At 37.3% G+C, this 19,562-nt stretch overlaps 1 pseudogene; it reads left to right on the forward strand.

Annotated features, from left to right (window-relative positions):
• The first annotated feature begins 7,122 nt into the window (after positions 1-7,122).
• Positions 7,123-8,857, forward strand: LOC141511696 (ATP synthase F(0) complex subunit k, mitochondrial pseudogene; annotated as a pseudogene).
• The last annotated feature ends 10,705 nt before the right edge of the window (positions 8,858-19,562 follow it).

Raw genomic sequence — 19,562 nt, forward strand, 5'->3', positions numbered from 1 at the left:
AGCTAGCATTTGAAGCCACATTTAAACTCAGATCTTCCTGACTCCAGGCACAATATTTTATTCATTTATTCTCAGAATTTTCATTTGTTTTGTTTTGAAATCAGCTTCACAATTCCAACATGGATACATGGTCAAGCCTTAATTAATTTTAGGGGCAGCTAGGTGGCGCAGTGGATAAAGCACTGGCCCTGGAGTCAGGAGTACCTGGGTTCAAATCCAGCCTCAGACACTTAATAATTACCTAGCCGTGTGGCCTTGGGCAAGCCACTTAACCCCGTTTGCCTTGCAAAAACCTAAAAAAAAAAGACAAAAAAACCCTTAATTAATTTGAAAAAAGATCTAGGGGTTTCAGTGGACTGTAAGTTGAATGTGAGTCAATGAAATGATATTACAGTTCCCCAAGGTTAATGCAATCTTAGTTTCCATCAAGCATGCCAATGGTTTAGCTATATTCAATACTGATGGGATCATGTCTGAAGTTTTGTGTTAAATTCTGGTTGTAGCATTTTAGGAAAGATATTGATAAGCTCAAAAGTGTCTAGAAGAAGATTAGAATAGTGAAAAGCCCTCCAGTCTGGTTAAGATTTGGAAATGTTTAGCATGAAGAAGAGAAGAGAGGTAAAGCATGACAACAGTCACAAACTTTCAATAAATAGTTGAGGTACCAAGGAATACTCTTGAGGATCAGACAAGATCTGGCAGCTTTTACTATAAATGAGAAGAGATGTTGGAATGCAATATCCCAAAGGCAAAAGAACCTTATAATAAGGAATAATTTCCCTGAAAACTTAGTATAAATCTACCAGGAGAAATGAATTTTTAATGAAATAGAGTACTTTTGCAAGTATATGAAGAGTTATTATATGAAAGATTGGTTAGACATGTCCTATTGTTGATGATACCAAATGGTAGAACTAGAGGAGATAGATGGAAATTTCTGAAAGTTAGATTTGACTTTGATGGAAGAGAAAACTAATAAAAGATGAAATGTGCTACCTCAAGAGGTACAAGTACCCCCAAAACTTAAGATCTTTAAGCAAAAACTGATGATGACTCATCAGTTCTTCAGAGGAAGATAATTTTGTTTTTTATTTAGATTGAACTAGGTATTCTCTAAGATCTCTTTCCAATTCTGATTTGTAAAATTCTGTTTTTCTGATCCTCAATTCGGATTAGGTCATAATCCTACCCTACTAAATCCTATTGTGGATTGTATACTGTAGGAATAGATCTGTGAAAAATGCATCCATTTGACAAACATTCATTACCACCTTTTTGCAAAAATAAAAAGTTTAGATGACGTAAAACGTGTTCCCTGGTCTCAAGAAGTTGCAACCTAATGGCATTCCCCCATACATTTATACACATTTAGAAGCTTCATCTTATTGAAAGAAATTTAGATTTGGAATCAAGGATCCAGATTAAAATTCTGATTCTGACAATGGTCACCTGAGGGTCATGTAACTCTATTGTGTTTCTTTTCCCTCTCTAGATTAATAATCCTATGATGAGTTTCTATTATCTATATAATGAAAGGATGGGACTAACTGACCCACAAGGTTGTTGTTGTTGAATCATGTCCAATGTACTTGATCCCAATCTCTACATCTTTGTAGAGATCCTAGAATAGTTCCCCATTTCCTTCTCTAGCTCATTTTACAGAAGATAAAACTGAGGCAAACAGAGTTAAATGACTGGCCCAGAGTCACACAACTACTAAATATCTGAGACCAGATTTGAACTCATGAAGAGGAGTCTTCTTGACTCCAGGTTCTGCCTCCTCCAAAGGTTCCTACAAGTTCTCAAAGTAGAAGGGAATTAAAGAGAAAGGTTCAAATGAGTGAACTGTAGAAATGACTCAAGAAGATATTGATTCTTCTTTTGGCTAGAGCAGATTATTCTGACCCATTTTCTTTAGCACTTGATGCTATTTCAATGGATTCCCAGAATAGACTTCTTTCTTCTTATTCTCAGTCTATAATAGGCAGTCCACACTTCTGAGATTTCTAGGAGTCGGGGTGTCCCAGAATTTGGGAAGGTATATTTTGATTGTATGCCAGTGTTCCTCTTGGTTAAATATTCTGTTTTCCCACCTAGGTCTATATTTTTGTCAAAAAATGCTCACCAGCTCTATATCTTCTCTTTACTACTCATCCCACTTTGAGCTAGTCATTAATGTTTTCAGGGGCTCAGTAATCTCAATTGTAAAATTATGGATTTGGTCCCCAGGTCCCTTCTAATCCTAAATCTAGGTCATTGGTGCAACTATGAGCAGAAATGAGGGAAATTTGGGGAACCGATTTTAAACTGTACAGGATCATAGATTTTTGAAAACTTTCTGAAAACTCACAAAAAGGTATTCATTTATTTTAAGTTTACCTATGAACATTGCTATTTCATAGAATCCAGAACTGGAAGGTTATCTGGATCAGGGGCTCTTAACCTGGGATCCACAGACCGCTGGAGAAGTCCATGTGAATTGACAGCATTTCCTTCAACTATCTTGAAAAATGCTTCAGAGAAGGAGTCCAGACTGTCAAAGGGTTCTGTAACATAAAGAGGTTAAGAACTCCTCATCAAGTCCAACATCCACAATTTACACATTAAGAAAATGAATGCCAGAAACATAAGACACTTGGCCAAAGTTACAAAAATTGTAGTTAGTGGCAATCAATACTCATTCCCTCCCCAACCTCTCTCTCTCTCTCTCTCTCTCTCTCTCTCTCTCTCTCTCTCTCTCTCCCTCCCCCCCCCCCCGTTTCTCCTTCTGCCTTGCTAAAAATAAACTTCTCCAAACAAACTACCTATATTCTCCATCCAAGGAGCCAGAAGCAACATTTTAAACAGCATACAATACAAAGTGAGTTTTCTCACATCCACAAAAAAATGGCAATGCTTCACCTGAAAATTCAGTCCCTTTATGGCTCTGTGGTTAATTTTTTTGCATTGAGGCGTGTGGCTGCCATCCAGATTTCTTTCCTCTGACTCCTCTTGTGTGAATACTAGTATATCTCCAAATGTTCTAAAATAAAACAAAGGCTTTGCAAAAGGACTTCAAGATGTGGAAGAAGATAGGACTAGTAGTTGGGAAATCAAAGGCACTTGGGGTCTTGGGTAGAATCTTGTCTTCCTCAAAGCATCTTTAGTTCATCAAGTTTGTACAAAGTGAAGGCTGCATTATGAGCATGAGAATGTCCAGGTGGACTTACATATCAGTCACATCTGGATTTTAGAAATGAGTAGCTCCTTGTTTGAGTAAAAACTCCCTAAGGACAAGAATTATTTAGCCCTTAAAAAACCAACAATTAAATGTTGGTTGAGAGAGACTGAATGAATAAATGAGTAAATGTATGTATAGATAAGGAAAATCAATCCAGAACGACTTGTTTTTTATTGAAATTTTCATTTTTTCAATCACATTCAGTGGTGGTCTTTCAACCTTCATCCATTTGCAATATATGAGATCCACATTTTTCTATCACCCTCCCTTCCCTCTGCTCTCCCCATGGCAAGGAACATTAAGGTAAAAGTTATACATTGAGACAGCTAAGTGGTGCAGTGGATAGAGCACCAGCCCTGAAGTCAGGAGGACCTAAGGTCAAATCCAACCTCAGATACTTAATAATTATTTAGCTGTGTGACCTTGGGCAAGTCACTTAACCTCATTGCCTTGCAAAAAAAAACAAACAAAAACAAAATAAAAACAAAAAAGTTATACAGGAACATTCCTATTTAACATATTTACATATTAGTCATGTTGTGACAGAGGAATTAGAACTAAGAGGAAAGAAAAAACCATGACAGAGAAAGGAAAACTATAAAAGAAGTTTTTAAGTGTGAATAAAGCATGTGGTGCTCTGCATTCAGGCATAGTTTTTTCCCCTCTGGATGTGAATGACATTATCCATAGTAGGTCCCTCAGAATTGAACTTCTGGGAGGAACTGCATCCATCATAGTTGATCATCTCACAATGTTGTTTATAATTTATATAATGTTCTCTTACTTCTGCTAGTATCAGTTCATGCAAGTCTTTCCATCCTTCTCTAAAGCCTGATCCCTCATTATGTCTTTTAGTATGATAGTTAGTTCTCTATACCATTCATATACCACATTGTATTCAGGCATTCCCCAATTGATGGGCCTCCCCTCAATTTCCAATTCTTTGCCACCACAAAAAAAGAGTTGCTATAAATATTTTTGAGCAAGTGACTCTCTCCCCAGTTTTATGATTTCTTTAGGATATAGATCTAGTATGATATTACTGGATCAAAGGGTATGATCAGTTATTGCTCTTTGGGCATAGTTCCAGATTGCTCTCCAGAATGGTTGGATCAGTTCACAACTCCATCAACAATGCATTAATGTTCCAATTTTCCCACATCCTCTCCAACATCAATAATTTTCCTTTTTTGTCATTTTTGCCAATATGATAGGTACCTCATAGTTGCTTTAATTTGCATTTATCTAATCAATAATGGTTTGAAGCATTTTTTCATATGACTATAAATAATTTTAATTTCTTCTTCTGAAAACTGCATATTCATATCATTTTACCATTTATCAATTGGTGACAGAATGATTACATGAGAATGAAATACAGTGTGGAAAAACCAATGTGATTATTATTATTATTATTATCACAAGAGAAATCTGTTTTCTTATTCTTACTAATTGTGTGACCATGGGCAAGACACTTAATTCAATGCAATTCAGTAATCACAGATCAAGTGCCTGCTACATTATACTAAGATAAATAATAAAGGAATAGTAGATAAAAAATAACAAATATAACAAATATAATGATAAGAAATAAGAAATAACAAAGACATATCATGAAAGAATCCTTTAAATAAGTGGTTTTTACTATTCTCACTATGTGTCTCAATTCAGTGGAGATATTACTTGTAGTAAAGTGTTGTAAGGTTCAAATAAGATAATGTAATATGAAAAATGGTTTCAAAACAATAAAACTAGAAAACAATTCTCTTCATTCTGTTACTATTCTAGCTATCCCACTCATCACCTTTCTTCAGAAGACCCTAGAAGTCTCTGGTCAGTTTTCTCTGATGATGGCCTTATCCTCACCAATACTAGATTCCTCCCACAATTTTGGTTAAGAACCAATGAGCTTCCCAAGATCTTCTGCTTCTCTGGTTGAGGAATTAACTTCAGTGGAAAATTCAACCGGCAGATAAGTCATACATGTAAACACATACACAAAATACATATATACATGAAATTATGCACATACCTGTGTAATACATATAGCATGCATATATAAAATGTATACCTATAAGCATATGTGTACATGTGTTCATTATTATTGTTCCTTTGTACCACTATAGGAATAGCAGATACATAGAGATATGGTCTTATCTTTTCAGATAGGGTGTTCATGGCATGTCCAAGAAGCACTAGCAGCTCTGATGTGAGTGTTGCTAAGCTCTTTTCAGTACTGCTCATCCACCTTTGGTATCCACCTGCTACCAATCTCTCCTATGACTCCAAGAAGCTATGGATGCAGAGGCCACATCTCAATCAACTGGGTTAAATCAGGTTGAGAGAAACTGATGGACCTTAGACCAGTTGGTGAGTTAAGGGGATGTTGACCCAAGCAGGTGAAGACTTCTGCTCAAATGGGCAGATGTAAACAATTTGTCCTAGGATCACAGAGGCGAGTGAAGCAGGCACTCTGGCATGCTTAGAATTGGGTCAGACATTGAAGATGCCAAGGTCATCTTCAGCAACTGGGCCATTGCCAGTTGTCCTGACTTTTGTCTTGCCCCTGGACTTTGATGATTCTGGGAGAGAGCGAGGCTGATGACTTTGTCCAACTCCACCTCAGTTAAATCACTCTCTGATGTCATCAATCCTTTTTAAAAGCAAGGACAAACAACAACAATAACCTTGCTAGGGAGAACATAGAGTCCTACGAAATCAAGAGCTAGAAAGGACCTCAAAAGAAATCTCTTCCAACCCCTCCCTTTTTCCAATGGAAAAACTGAAGCCCAGAAGGTTAAGTGACTTATACTAGATTGCTAAGGTTTGAAAATGGGATAGATATCCAGATCTTATATGCCTGAACTGAATGCTCTCTCCAATCTACTTTGTTTATGAGAATGTTTGTACTGAGAACATAGGTTTTGAGAGTGAGCTCTACGGTCCCCTTTTCCTTTTGTTCAGTCCTATCTGAATGCACTCTTGGCTCCATATTCTCTGTAGTTTTCAGAGAAAAGTTGTGTCACCCTAATCAGAAGGAGCCTTGCATATGAAGGAATTTAGGACCAAACCTAGTTCTGATGTATCTTTTTCCCTGATTGGGAACATGAAAGAAAAAGAAAAATGAATTCCAGAGAAATATGGTACGAGAAGCAAGATTAGCTTGTGGTTTTGATTTCAGAGCAATAGAAGCCTTTCAAAATATGAATCACTTCTTAAAAACTGAATTTACCAGCAAAAGCAGAAATCCCAAACATTTCCAACTCCATTCTGCTCTATGGGACAATTCCCATCTGGTAGCCATTAGTGGCAGACCATAGCAGTTCCAGTGGTTCAGAACAAGACCATTTGTAGACATTAACATACCATGTAATCACGAGTTATTATTTTATGTGCTCATAAATTTGTCCAAAAGAGAGGCAAGTAGATGAGAGCCTTCCTGACTGGTCCAGGTATGAAAAGAACAAGAAAGTGGCCGTGTCTCAGAGCCATGATGTCAGACACAGGAAGAAGCATAAGAGATCTCTTAGGATCCTATCTAGAGAGCAGAGGGAATCCTTGGGAATTCACAGGCAGGACAATGTGTGAAGGTTGGATAGACCAGAATAAACAGCAACTGGAGACACCACTAATTAGGAAACAAGGAATGATCTACAAAAGGTCCAAAGCAATAAAAACAGAGGGCTGTGATCTAGCTGGTAAATGGGATTCTCAATAAGCAAAGCTGAAGAGGACAGGAGACAGGAAGATGGATGAGGGGAATTGAGGGGGAAGGATAAGATGAAACAAAAGACATTTGGATGGGTTGTCAGGAGAGAGGAATTCAAAAGCCAAGGCAGTGCTGGGGAGCTCAGGATGAATCTTTACTGAAAGGATGCCATCAGCCCCCAAGCAGGTAGAATTTGATCTCAGAGAAAAATTAATGAAAAGTCAGGAATAATTTTAAAGTGGTAATAAACAGGATTTTTGCAAAGGCAAACATACTCAGCTCCAGACTTATTACAAAATTTCGCATTTTTCATTCTTCCCCCCATTATCCCCCCATCTTTTCCCTCTATTTCCTTCCCACCCCCAAACACTCTGAGGACTCTTGTTTATCATGGGCCTTCAAGCCCTGTGTTGCCTGATTGAACAGGAAAAATAACTCTGATTCTGTATGATGGGCTTTGCTTCTCAGATAATTACTTCTTGATCTACTGAGTTTCCCTTATATTAAGGGCAGGGTTAAATGAAATTTTGGGAGTGGGGATTAGAGGACTCAGTCTGTGTTCTGGTCAGGTAAAGACTGACTGATGAAAAGAAATCATTAAGTGCTTACATTGTCCTACACATTAGACTAAGAGTGATAGTGTCATCTCACGGAACTTTGATTTGACCTGGAATCTGGGGCAGGAAAAGAACAAGTTTGGGAAGAAATGTGAAGGAGGAAACATTCCAATAGACAAGAGGATCTGGTTGGGTCCAGATCCTTCAACTTAAAAGCTGAATATTCAGCTGCAGCAAACAGGTTTGACAAAGCAATAAATAGAAGGGAAGGAATGAATGATTTGAGAATATCCCAGCAAAGTGGTCTCTGTGGTTACCACAATCTGCTGTGGAGAGAGCTCTAGGCCTGGAATCAAGAAGAGCCACACTCAAATTTGGCTTCAGAAACTCACTGGTACTATGACCTTTGGAAAGTCATTTAATCCCTGCCTCCCTTAGTTTCCCTATGTATAAAATGAGGATACTAATAAATGTGAGGATAAAAGGAGGTAATAATTGTGAAACCCTTTATATACTATATAAATATTAACTATTTTATTAGACCTGATTTATTACTGTTGTATTAGATAACACATTCAACTCTTTGTGACCTCACTTGGAGTTTTCTTGGTAAAAATACTGGAGGGATTTGCCATTTCTTTTTCAAGCTCAATTTGCAAATGAGGAAACTGAGGCAAACAAGGTGAAGTGACTTACCCAGGATCATATGGCTAATAAATGTCTGAGATCATATTTGAACTCAGGAAGATGAGTCTTCCTGACCACAGGCTCAGTTCTCTATCCACTGCACCACTTAGCTGTCTACAGCTGATTAGTCTATATATTTTCTTCAAGAATGAACAATCTGTAGCCTCAGACATTTAATAATTACTTAGCTGTGTGGCCTTGGGCAAGCCATTTAACCCCATTGCCTTGAAAAAACTGAAAAAAAAAAGAATGAACAATTTGGTGGTGGTAGCAGACAATAAAGGGCATCAGTGGCAGCAGATTTTGAGGTCAAATGAATAAATTGTGGACAATCCTGGACTGTTAACCTATTCTTCCAGGCCCCTCACATTGATAGTAATTATGGCAGGTCCAGAATCTGACAGTAAGTATCAATTCATTGGCTTTAAGAAATACTTCAATCCATATACCTTCAATGGCAGAAAGAATTAGGTACTGGCCACTTATGCAGATATTGCTTTGTTCATACTTTACTTCAAGACAAGTTCTAAAAAAACTCCAGCTGTGAAAGCAACATAAATGGAGTCCTCTGTGTGTGTGTGTGTGTGTGTATGTGTGTGTGTGTGTGTGTGTGTGTGTGTGTGTGTAGATGGATATACTTTGTCCATCATCAAATTTCCTGGCTCAAGGACCTGCTGTCAACTTACCATGTGATCTACAGTTCTTGAACTAAAACATGAATTCAGGAAAAAAAAAGAATGAACAATCTTATTGGTGCTTGTTCTACCAAAGTGAATTAAGGTATTCTTCACCTTAGTTGAATATTTTTGAGTTTCTTTGGTTGAAAAGAATTAATCACTAATGGTTCAGTGAATATATTATATTATATATTATATAGAATTATATAGAATATATTATATTATATAGAATTATATAGAATATGTTATATTCACCACATTTAACTCATCTAGCTGTCAGACAACAGACCCAGACAGTCCATTATGGAACCATATATGAAGCTTTTTTAACTTGTCAGGAAGTGTCAGTGTTTACACTAGTTTGGGCTTCAAGAATCCAGGGTCACCTTCATACTATGACTGAACTAGGTGGTACAATATGGTACAAGAGGGGAACAAAAAAGGTGATACAATGCGGTACAAAATAGGAACAAGATGGTACAATGGAACATGGTGGTACAATGATGTGCAAGGTGAAAACCAGATGGTACAATGTGGGAACAAGGTGGTACAATAGGTTGATAAGACAAGTTAAAAATTCTGCCTTTGACATTACTGATCATTTGACCCTAGGCAGCCTACTTAATCACTTTTTGCTTTGATTTCTTCATCTATCAAAGGGGATATAATCGGTACCTACTTCATAAGGTTGGTGAGAGGATCAGATGAGATGACAGATATGAAGCACTTTGAAATCCTTAAGGTACTGTATAAATAATGATGATGATGATGATGATGATAATGATGATGATGACTGCCTTATACCTGGGCAAATTAGCATGAAGAAAACCATAGAAGGAAGTCATATATCCAGGAATCTGTCATGATAACAGACCAAACAAATAAGCAGTTTCCGGGATCAGCTAATAGGAAAAAAAATTATAGGGGGAGCTACAAAGGACAAAAGTTGAGATCTCTAGCTCTTTCATGTCAAGAGATATGGAAATTGAGATCCAAGAAAAGGACTTGTTAAAGGAGCATGGAACTGGAGTCAGGAGATGTGGGTTCTTGCATTAACTCCACCATTTGCCATCCAAGATGACTTTGGATAAGTTATTTAACCTTTATCTGTAAAATGAGGGCACTGGTTTAAGTGATATTTATGACTCATTCTATCTTTAATAGGATAATGATGGATATAGCACTAGACCTGGAGTCAGGAAGACCTGAGTTTAAATTTGACCTCAGATACTCACTAGCTGTGAGACTCTGGGAAAATCATTTAGTCCTATTTGCCTTTATTTATTCATCTTTAAAATGAGTTGGAGAAGGAAATGGCAAACCACTCCAGTATCTTTGCCAAAAAATTCCCAAATGGATAATGAAGAGTTGGATACAACTGAAAAATGACTAAACCACCACCACCACCACCTCTTCAAACATTCTTTGCATCTATGTTTATATTCCTGAAGGCAGCATTCACCAACTATACAAGCATTAACTGTGATTGGGTCTTGTTAAATTCCTGCCAAACATGTAAGACAAGTGGTTGGTAATGGTCAGAGTGGGTGGAGACATCAAAATGCTTCTACACCTGTTAGAACTTTATCAATTCTAATCATCTCTGATCAGCCCGGACCCTGAACCTGCTTTGCCTACCTGCTGGTTCTGGAACTTTGCCTCTGATTTCAGTTTTAAATTTGGATCTGAACCTGTTCATTAAGAAGGAACCATGATCTCTTTTCTGATTCTCAGTTTTAAGTCATGTTTTTGGATTCTGCCTTGCCCCTAACCCATTTCCTACACTAAAGCAGGTACAGTGGACTGGCAGATCTCCAGCTCTTTCCTTGGGTAATTCTCTGCTTAGTGAGCAGCTCCTGTAAAGCTCACATGCCCAACGTCTGGTCCTTGTTAGTTCTGTTGGTCCAGGTTTCCCTCAGACTGTAATGGATCTCCCTGCTTAGACAGAAAATGATAGAACTTATCAGATGCCTCGCTGTGTTCCTGGGAGGCAGAAGAGTTCTTAGCAGGATGGATGACATAATCTGAGAAGGGAAAACCAGAAGAAGAAGAAGGAAAAAAATGAAGAAATGGAAGAAAATCAAATCTATGTTAAGTGATTGGCAAATGCAATAGCCTGACCAAGAGAAGAATAGAAAAAAAATTAATGTTTCAGAAAAAAGCTCTTCCCATTGGGGATGCATCTTGACTTTCTGAAGAAGAAGAATCATTCTTTGGTCTAGGGAATAATTAAGAAGACCATATGCATCAGCAAACACCAGGAAGATATTTAACAGCTTCATGGATGCTGGTGATCCCCTGCTGAGGACTGAGAAGAAGGTCATATGGAAACTTATGGCCTCAAATGTGAGTTTTCCAATATTTAATTTCCAGGGAGAGTTTCTATTCATTGAAATCTAATAAGCAACATGAAATTGAGAAACTGACACAAAGAAACAATGATAATCTATAGATCAGAACCAAGACCTTGAAGAAAATAACTTATGATTGGGACATGTCATTGGGAAGGCATACGTTATTCAAAGGAGCTTTCATAGAACTCAATCAAAAGTATTTATTAAAAATTCAGTAAGAAACAAGCACATTGCATTAGGCACTGTGTAATGTGAAAATGGAAAGTCCTTCCTAACAAAATTATATTCTATTGTAGAGAAAATATTCATACACAAAGGTATAAATTCTCACAAGGGAGAATGTACCCATATATTTGCATGAATACATGTATATATGTTCAACATACTCAATAACACACATATGTATAGTGTGAAGGTATATAAAATGTACATACATGTGTGGATACATAATATACACATGTTATATACATAGGCACACAAATATATATGTGTGTTTACATACATATATGTATATATACATATATATGTATATATATATATGTTTGTACTTCCATATATAGCAAGTTAATTTCAATTATGGTAGTGTGGTAGCAGTTAAAGAGATAGAACTCATGTTAGGAAGTCCTAAATTCAAATCTAGCCTCATACACTTACTAGTTGTATTACTAGTCACTTAGCCCATGACTACCTTAGTTTCCTCATCTGTAAAATGAGGACCATTATAGCAGATACTTAATGGGTTTGTGATGAAGATAAAATGAGATATTTGTAAAGTGCTTTGAAAACCTTCAAAAACCTTATAAATACTAGATATTCTTAGCATTAGTTGGAAGGGGACCAGGAGAGGTAAGATCCCTAACATCAGAAGTTAATAAATATAAAATAAATATAAATATAATAATATAATAAAATATATAATAAATGTAAAATAACAGTAGTACTTCTTACCTTCCTCACACTTAGTGTAGGGATTTCTCTAGTAACTGTCTAAATTTACAAGTGGAAAGTTTATGTTGGACCAGAATTTGCAATCATTCTCACACTCACAGCTTTTTTCCACCTCTTCTACACCTATGAAAGGTGACAAAAAAATTCTCTTGTGGAAGAGATCACCAATCTGTGGTAGGAACATTTAGCTCCCCAAATCCATCACTTTTTTTCCTGCCTCCCTGATCTAGTCTGCAAATCTGCTGTGAGCCCAGATGAGTCAGATACTCCAGACCTTTCAAATGTTTTTATTTCTTGAGCCTCAGTTCCTCATCAGTAAAATGAGCTGGGGAAGGAAATGACAAACTTCAGTATCATTGCCAAGAGAACCTCAAATGGGGTCACAAAGAGACGGACACAACTGAAACAACTGAACAACAACCTGGACCAATAGTATGCATCAATTGTATTTCTTAAGCTAAGTTGTAACAAAATAGGCAGATGACAGTGTATAAAAACAGACTGGATATGCAGAATGCCAAGATAAATAGGCAGGGGCGGTTAGATAACAGCAGTGTTTTTTATAAGATTTTTCCCCCCAGGGATGTTGAGCAAGTTCCTAAGGCTTTGAAAATCTTGGCCACAATTCTCTAGGCAGTTATTCTAAATGTATAGCTTTGAAAACAATCTCTCTAAACATATTCATGAATATTGCAGAACCAGTTTCTAAGATACAACCCTTTAGATATACATATATAGATCCATATAATTATATTGTTTCTAAGTATATGATGAAATGATAGGTGTTTTGAGTTTGTGCCTTTTAAAATCTGCCTAGGTAAACTGGCATAATTAAAATTAACAGGATAAGCTGATCATTTAACTATGGATTGCTTGCTAAATTTTCCATAGAACTTGGAGATTTTATGGTTATTGAAATATTTTCCATTCAATAGCAATTTAAATGTTTTTAGGGCCCATTTTCTTCATTTCATGTTATCTCAAATTTCTTTCCTAGGAAAGACTGCCTAGGACCATTGGTGAAATTGCTCTTTTTAAACTGCACATCGTTCGACTGTGGGTTGACTTGAGGAGTAGGGGATGGGATTTGGCAAGGGACTAAGGGTTTTTTGGTGTCTTTCTTTTCTTAACATGAAAGCAGAAGTGATGGAGCCTAGGCAGAAGAGACCAAATATAGATTATATTCAATCTCTCCCAGTGGCATGTCCAGGGGCAATAGATGGGCATTCTATTTACATCCAAAATTGCAAATATGCAGAACTAGGTTCATGTCCTTAGGTTTACATCCCTGAGGAATGCTTATCATCTTTCCTTTTAATATCCTTGGTGGATGGTCTTTAATGAATCACAGGGCTCAATCTTGAATTCACAGTCATACAGAATGCCGAGGTGTCATACATGGACACCTATTCATTTCTCTCAGAGGATTGGTAACCAAGAACCACTCATCAAAATAGAGAGGAATACAGGAAATCCACCATGATGAATCATAGGTTTTAGAGTTAGAGGTCAATTAGTAAGCATTTATTTTCTCTTCCTCCTACTTCTCCCAGTTCTTTAAAAATTAAAAAATTAAAAAATAGAATTTATCAAGTCCAACTCCTCTCACTTCTCAAATGAAGGAACTGAAATTCAGAGAGGCTAAGCATCTAACCCAGGATCCCACAATTATTAAGCATATGGGGCAGGATCTGAATCCAAAGTACACTGACCCCAAGTCCAGAACTCTTCCTCAGTTACTTCATTAAACTTTGCTTGTCCATTTACTCACTCTCACACACACAGCAAATAGGACCAAAGGTTGAATGCTTTTGACATCTGTTTCTCCAACACTAACCCTACATTAATATTTTCTCTTTCTAACCCAGATTCCAACTTTAGTTCCAGACTTCTATAATGTACAACCCCAGCTATCCTTTTCTGTCCCATTCTTATAATTACTGCTAATACTTTTAGGGGAAAACAGAAATCAAGATACAGAATAGAATGCCAGACAAATAAAAAGTAAATATCCACAGTAGATAAATGAAAGAAAAGGCAAAAGCAATCCATGTGGATGTTGAGGGGGTGGGGACTTCTATGTAAATAATTAGTAGAATCTATAAATCTATATAAGTGTGCAAGGCGGGTAATGTATATAAAAGGATTTAAAAGGTTAATAGCCAAGTGAATGGGCAGATAGTGTGTGGTTTACCAGTATCTTCAAGTGGGAAAGCCAAGAATCACTTGAAGTTGTGAATCTGAATAATGCCTGAGACATTCCACTTTCTATAGAGAAAATGAAATCTAGGAAGGGTCAGGGTGGAGAGGATCTGGGGTTGGAGGTAGGGAAGCAAAGGCAATAAGAAAAGCAGAATTGGATGTTATGGTGGCTTATAGTCCATCTAAACATGGCAGGAGCTTTCAAGAGCATTCGCCCCTTGTGGTAGAGTTGGTTATGGACTCAAGAAAGACCTAGGATCCCAAGATTCTACTCAATAGCTTACCCAGCAGGGAGTTACCCTTATGAGGAAGTTCACGAGGACTCTATTAAAAAAGGAACAGGATTTCCAGGGCAGGAGTCTTGAGTGAAATTCTTTGCCACATGTATTCTCTACCTGTATGCCTAAATTTAAGCCTACTCTTCTCACATGCTTTGTGTATATTTGTAGAAGAATGCATCTCATATTTTTGGGGGGGATGAGGAAGGAAAGACTGTTTAATACCAATTGTTTGATCATACCATCTCAGTAAATAAATTGTTGATAAAGTGAGGGATGGAAAATTAAGAAGACCTGATGTTGAATGCTACCATAGTTGTGTGACTGGGCAAATTATTTAACCTCTCCATGCCTCAGTTTACTAATATGTAAACTTAGAAGTTATAACAGTACCTATCTCTCTCTGAGATCAAATGAGACAAGCCACAAAAAAGCACTCTGCAAACTTAAAAGTGATATATATATATATATATATATATATATTAATGCTAGCTATTATAAATAATTACTTAAAAACTATTTAAGACTGGCTGACTGGGTTTTATTCAGTCAGGACCCATAAGTAACAATACTAAAAAAACAGTAAGTAGTAGGTCCCCTATCCACTAGTGTAAGTGCAAACTGAGGGAAGTGACTCCATAGAGGATGCTATGTTTGTATCCAATCCAAAAAAAATACAGTTTTGGAATAATGTTATCTTAGACCTTTAAAGAAGTTCATACCTCATACTCAGTAAATCCAGTAAACTTTTCCTACCTTATTTCATGTTATTCTTCTTCATACTCCAAATGTCCACCATCTGTTCCAAATCAATGAATCACAACAAGCATTTTAAAGTGCCTACTATATATCTGACATATATATCTATTCAGCTCTAGGGAAAGTGAGGCATAAATAAAACAGTCCCTGTTTTCAGACAACTTATATTCTATGGAGGAAGTATTAGGGAGTTGTCTTCATAAAGATGAATGGGACCTCAGGGGAGATATGTAACCCATTAGTGGGAGGGAATGTGTGTCAAATAAGGCCAAATTGTAAGCCCAAAGATTATTAACATGTAAAAGAAAACTGTTTATCTCACTGACAGCAATTGCAATTCCCTAGGGTACATACAGATTAGGTTTTTATAACTTTTCAACCTTGCTCAGAGGACATAGCCAATCAGCAGGGTTAAAGTAACCATTTAGACAAGATTGAAGCATCTCTTATCCAAGGACAAGTACTTGTTACAACAGTGGATGGAACTATCTGAATTTAACACCACTGGCCTAGAACATTGAGCTGTTAAGTGATTTGCTCAGGGTTACATATCTGATATGTGTCAGAATAAAACCAAGTGTTCCTGATTCTAAGGTCAGTTCTTTGTCCATGACACCGTGCTGCCTTTCCTAGAAAATTACATGAAAATTATATGAAGCAATTTAGAGAAGAGGCATTATCTACTGAAGGCATCAGAATCTCTTTGGAGATTTTGGAGAATTCTTTTGAGTTGGGTTTTCATCTAATTCAAAAAAAAATGTACATCACCCTAGTAAGGACCTGGGAGGAGCCTTCACCTAAGCATATAGAAAACCTTTCACCCACTATATCTGTTCAAACCCTGTATTCATTAGAAGACACAGTCTATCTAGTTAGAACATGAAGACCATGGATCATGGCATTCAATCCTAAAGGGTCCAATCCCCTCATTTGACAGATGAGGAAACTGAGAATCAAAGCAATTGCACATATTCACAAGTAGTATGTAGAGGATGCTGGTACTGAATCCCATTCCTCTGACCTCATACTGTATTCTATTGTCTCTAAAGGTTCTCAGCTCTATGGGAAGCAGCTTCATGTAATGGAATCCAAAGAGGCAGATTTCCATCATCCATATGTGAACATAGGCACATTCAGTTTCCTGGATTAGAACTCCATCTGTCTTAAAGATGGAAATTTTAAAAAATTGCATTTATTTAAAGTAATGGGGTTAAGTGACTTGTCCAGGTTCACACAGCTGGGTAATTATTAAGCATCTGAAGTCACATTTGAACTCAGGTTCTCCTGACTCCAGGGCCAGTGCTCTATCCACTGTGCCACCTAGCCGCCTGCCCCTGTCTTAGTTCTTGAAAGACAACATGTCAGATTGAGGGCAGGAGAGAGAAAGGGGGTCTCCTCTACAAAGTTATTCCTAGCTTTCACTCCCTGGAACTATTGAGTCATCTCTAGGACATGGTTATGTAAAGCCTATCTAATCGGTGATCATAAATCATAAATGGATCAGGGTATAGACATGTTTACTGAGTCTCACACATCACCAATATTTTCTAGTGACTGGTCAAAGAGCAAAATTTGTGTACCTATAAAGCATCTAAGAAATCCCATGATTTTCCCTAACCTAGATTGTGAAATTGACCAAATATCTTTAGAAGAATGAAGTCTAGCAATTCTGGGACCTGAAGAAATCATTTGTCAAAGGTAGCAAATGTAGGGCTAAAGGAATCCCCAGGCAGAGTCTTTGCCCATGGGAGACATAGAAGAAGAGGGTCCTGGTATACCAGAAAGGGCCTGGGCTGCCACAAGAGTAGACATTAGGCCTTTTTTTTTAGTTTTTTTTTTTTGCAAGGCAATGGGAGTTAAGTGGCTTGCCCAAGGCCACACAGCTAGGTAATTATCAAGTGTCTGAGGCTGGATTTGAACTCAGGTACTCCTGACTCCAGGGACAGTGCTCTATCCACTGAGGCACCTAGCCGCTGCTGACATTAGGCCTTTTGATTGTTTTTCTCTTTTAATTAATTATTCTTACTAAGGGTTAAGCTCCCTTGTTTCTACGTGGTGAATGAATAGGAGTACTGTTAGAGCCTTTTCAATTTGAGGAGCCCTCAACATAATGCTGGTCTTTAAAGATCCTCTTCCTTCTTGGGGTACCCCATTTTCCATTAGGTTATCAGTGCTTTCTTTACTCTAGTTTGCCAGTAGCAATAGCAAATAGCAATATTGTCAATAGCCAATAGTAATAGCAAATAATAGCACTCTCCCACATGTAGGCAATGCCTTATGTGACTGACCTTTCCTAACTTCTTTGACTCATCAAAACTCTCCAGTGGCACCCAAAAAATTTATGTGCAGTATTATTTCTTAAAAAACTGAGGGATGGCAGCTAGATGGCTCATGGGGTGGCTAGATGGCGCAGTGGATAGAGTACCGGCCTTAGAGTCAGGAGCACCTGAGTTCAAATCCGGCCTCAGACACGTAATAATTACCTAGCTGTGTGGCCTTGAGCAAGCCACCTAACCCCATTGCCTTGCCAAAACCAAAAAATAAAAATAAAAATAAAAAAAAATACTGAGGGGCAAAGAAGAGAGAAAAACACATTTATAAAAAGTTTGCCTAAATCTCATTCTATATGATTCTGCTTGGGGCAGCTAGGTGGTGCAGTAGATAGAGCATTGACCCTGGAGTCAGGAGAACTTGAGTTCAAATGTGGCTTCAGACACTTAATAATTACCCAGCTGTGCGACCTCGGGCAAATCACTTTACTCCATTGCCTTGCAAATACTCCCCCCCACCAAAATAATCAAATCTATATGATTCTGCTCTAATTCTTTAATCAGATAAACTAAACCCAGGTATTAGCAAACAAATGGACTGTAGCTCTCTAAGATGAAAACCACTATTTTGTATGAAAGGTAGTTTATATAACTCATAATCCTTGTCTTCATAAAACATATAGTCTAATAGGGGGAGAACGCCCTTTTTTTAAAATTACAGTCCTGTGATTTTATTGGAGTAGGGAATTCCTGGTGAAAAAACTCACACCAAGTTTTAGCAACTTGCAGTCATTGCCCAAGGGCATGATCCCATTATACAACTAAAGGCAGAACTGGGATCCAGGTATCTTCTGGGGCAGCTCTTTATCCATTTTGCAACCTTGTTTCTTAATAAAAATGTAGATAACTCTTAGTATTCAATAACTGATGAGAACTTTATTCGAGAGCTACAATGAGCATTTGATTGTAAATTCCTGGCGGACAAGGACTTTCTTTTGCCTTTTTGTATCATGATGCTTAGATGCAGAAGGTGCTTGATAAATGTTTACTGAATTGAATTGAGAAAAAAAATGACACACACTAACCAAGAATAGATATTTAATAGGGAGAACTGGGATGTCTTCTTAGAGGTGGTGCCATTTTGTCTGGGTTTTAAAGGATAAGTAAAAATTCAATAAGCAGAGAGGAGAAAGGTGAACAACATGACATCAGTGTGAGAAAGGCTCAAAGATGGAAGTAGAGAAGACATGTTTGAAAAAAGAACAGTCCAGTTTGACTGCCGCAAAAATTGCGTGTTATTGTTCAGTCATTTCCATTTTGGCTGACTCTTTGTGACCCCCATTTGGTTTTTTCTTGGCAAAGATAATGAAGTGGTTTGCATTTCCTTCTCCAGTTCATTTTACAGATGAGGCAAACAGGGTTAAATGACTTGCCCAAAGTCCTATAGCTAGTAAATGTTGGAAGCTAAATTTGAACTCAGGAAGATGAATTTACTTCCAGGACCAATACTTTATCTGACTGCCCCATAAATTGCCTAGAAGAGAATAATTAATATAATAAACATGCAAAGATAGGATGCTGACAGATTATTCATGACTTTGTGAAGAGCAAAGTGGATAGAATATCTGACAGTCAGGAAGATCTGCATTTGAATTATCTAGCTGTGTGACAATGAGTTTCTCAGTGTTCTCTGTAAAATGGAGGCAATGATAGCACCTGCCTAATCAGGAGGTTGTGTAGATAACATGAGGTAATATTTGGAAAGTACTTTCCAAATCTTAAAGAGTTATATAAATGCTAGATAGTATTATTATTGTGAAAATAATTGAGATGCATATGAATTGTTCTAACTTTAAAATGCTATATAAATGCCAGTTATTTTTTTTATCATTATTAATGGC

This window comes from Macrotis lagotis, chromosome 2, assembly GCF_037893015.1.
Source record: "Macrotis lagotis isolate mMagLag1 chromosome 2, bilby.v1.9.chrom.fasta, whole genome shotgun sequence".
In the NCBI taxonomy this organism is placed as follows: Eukaryota; Metazoa; Chordata; class Mammalia; order Peramelemorphia; family Peramelidae; genus Macrotis; species Macrotis lagotis.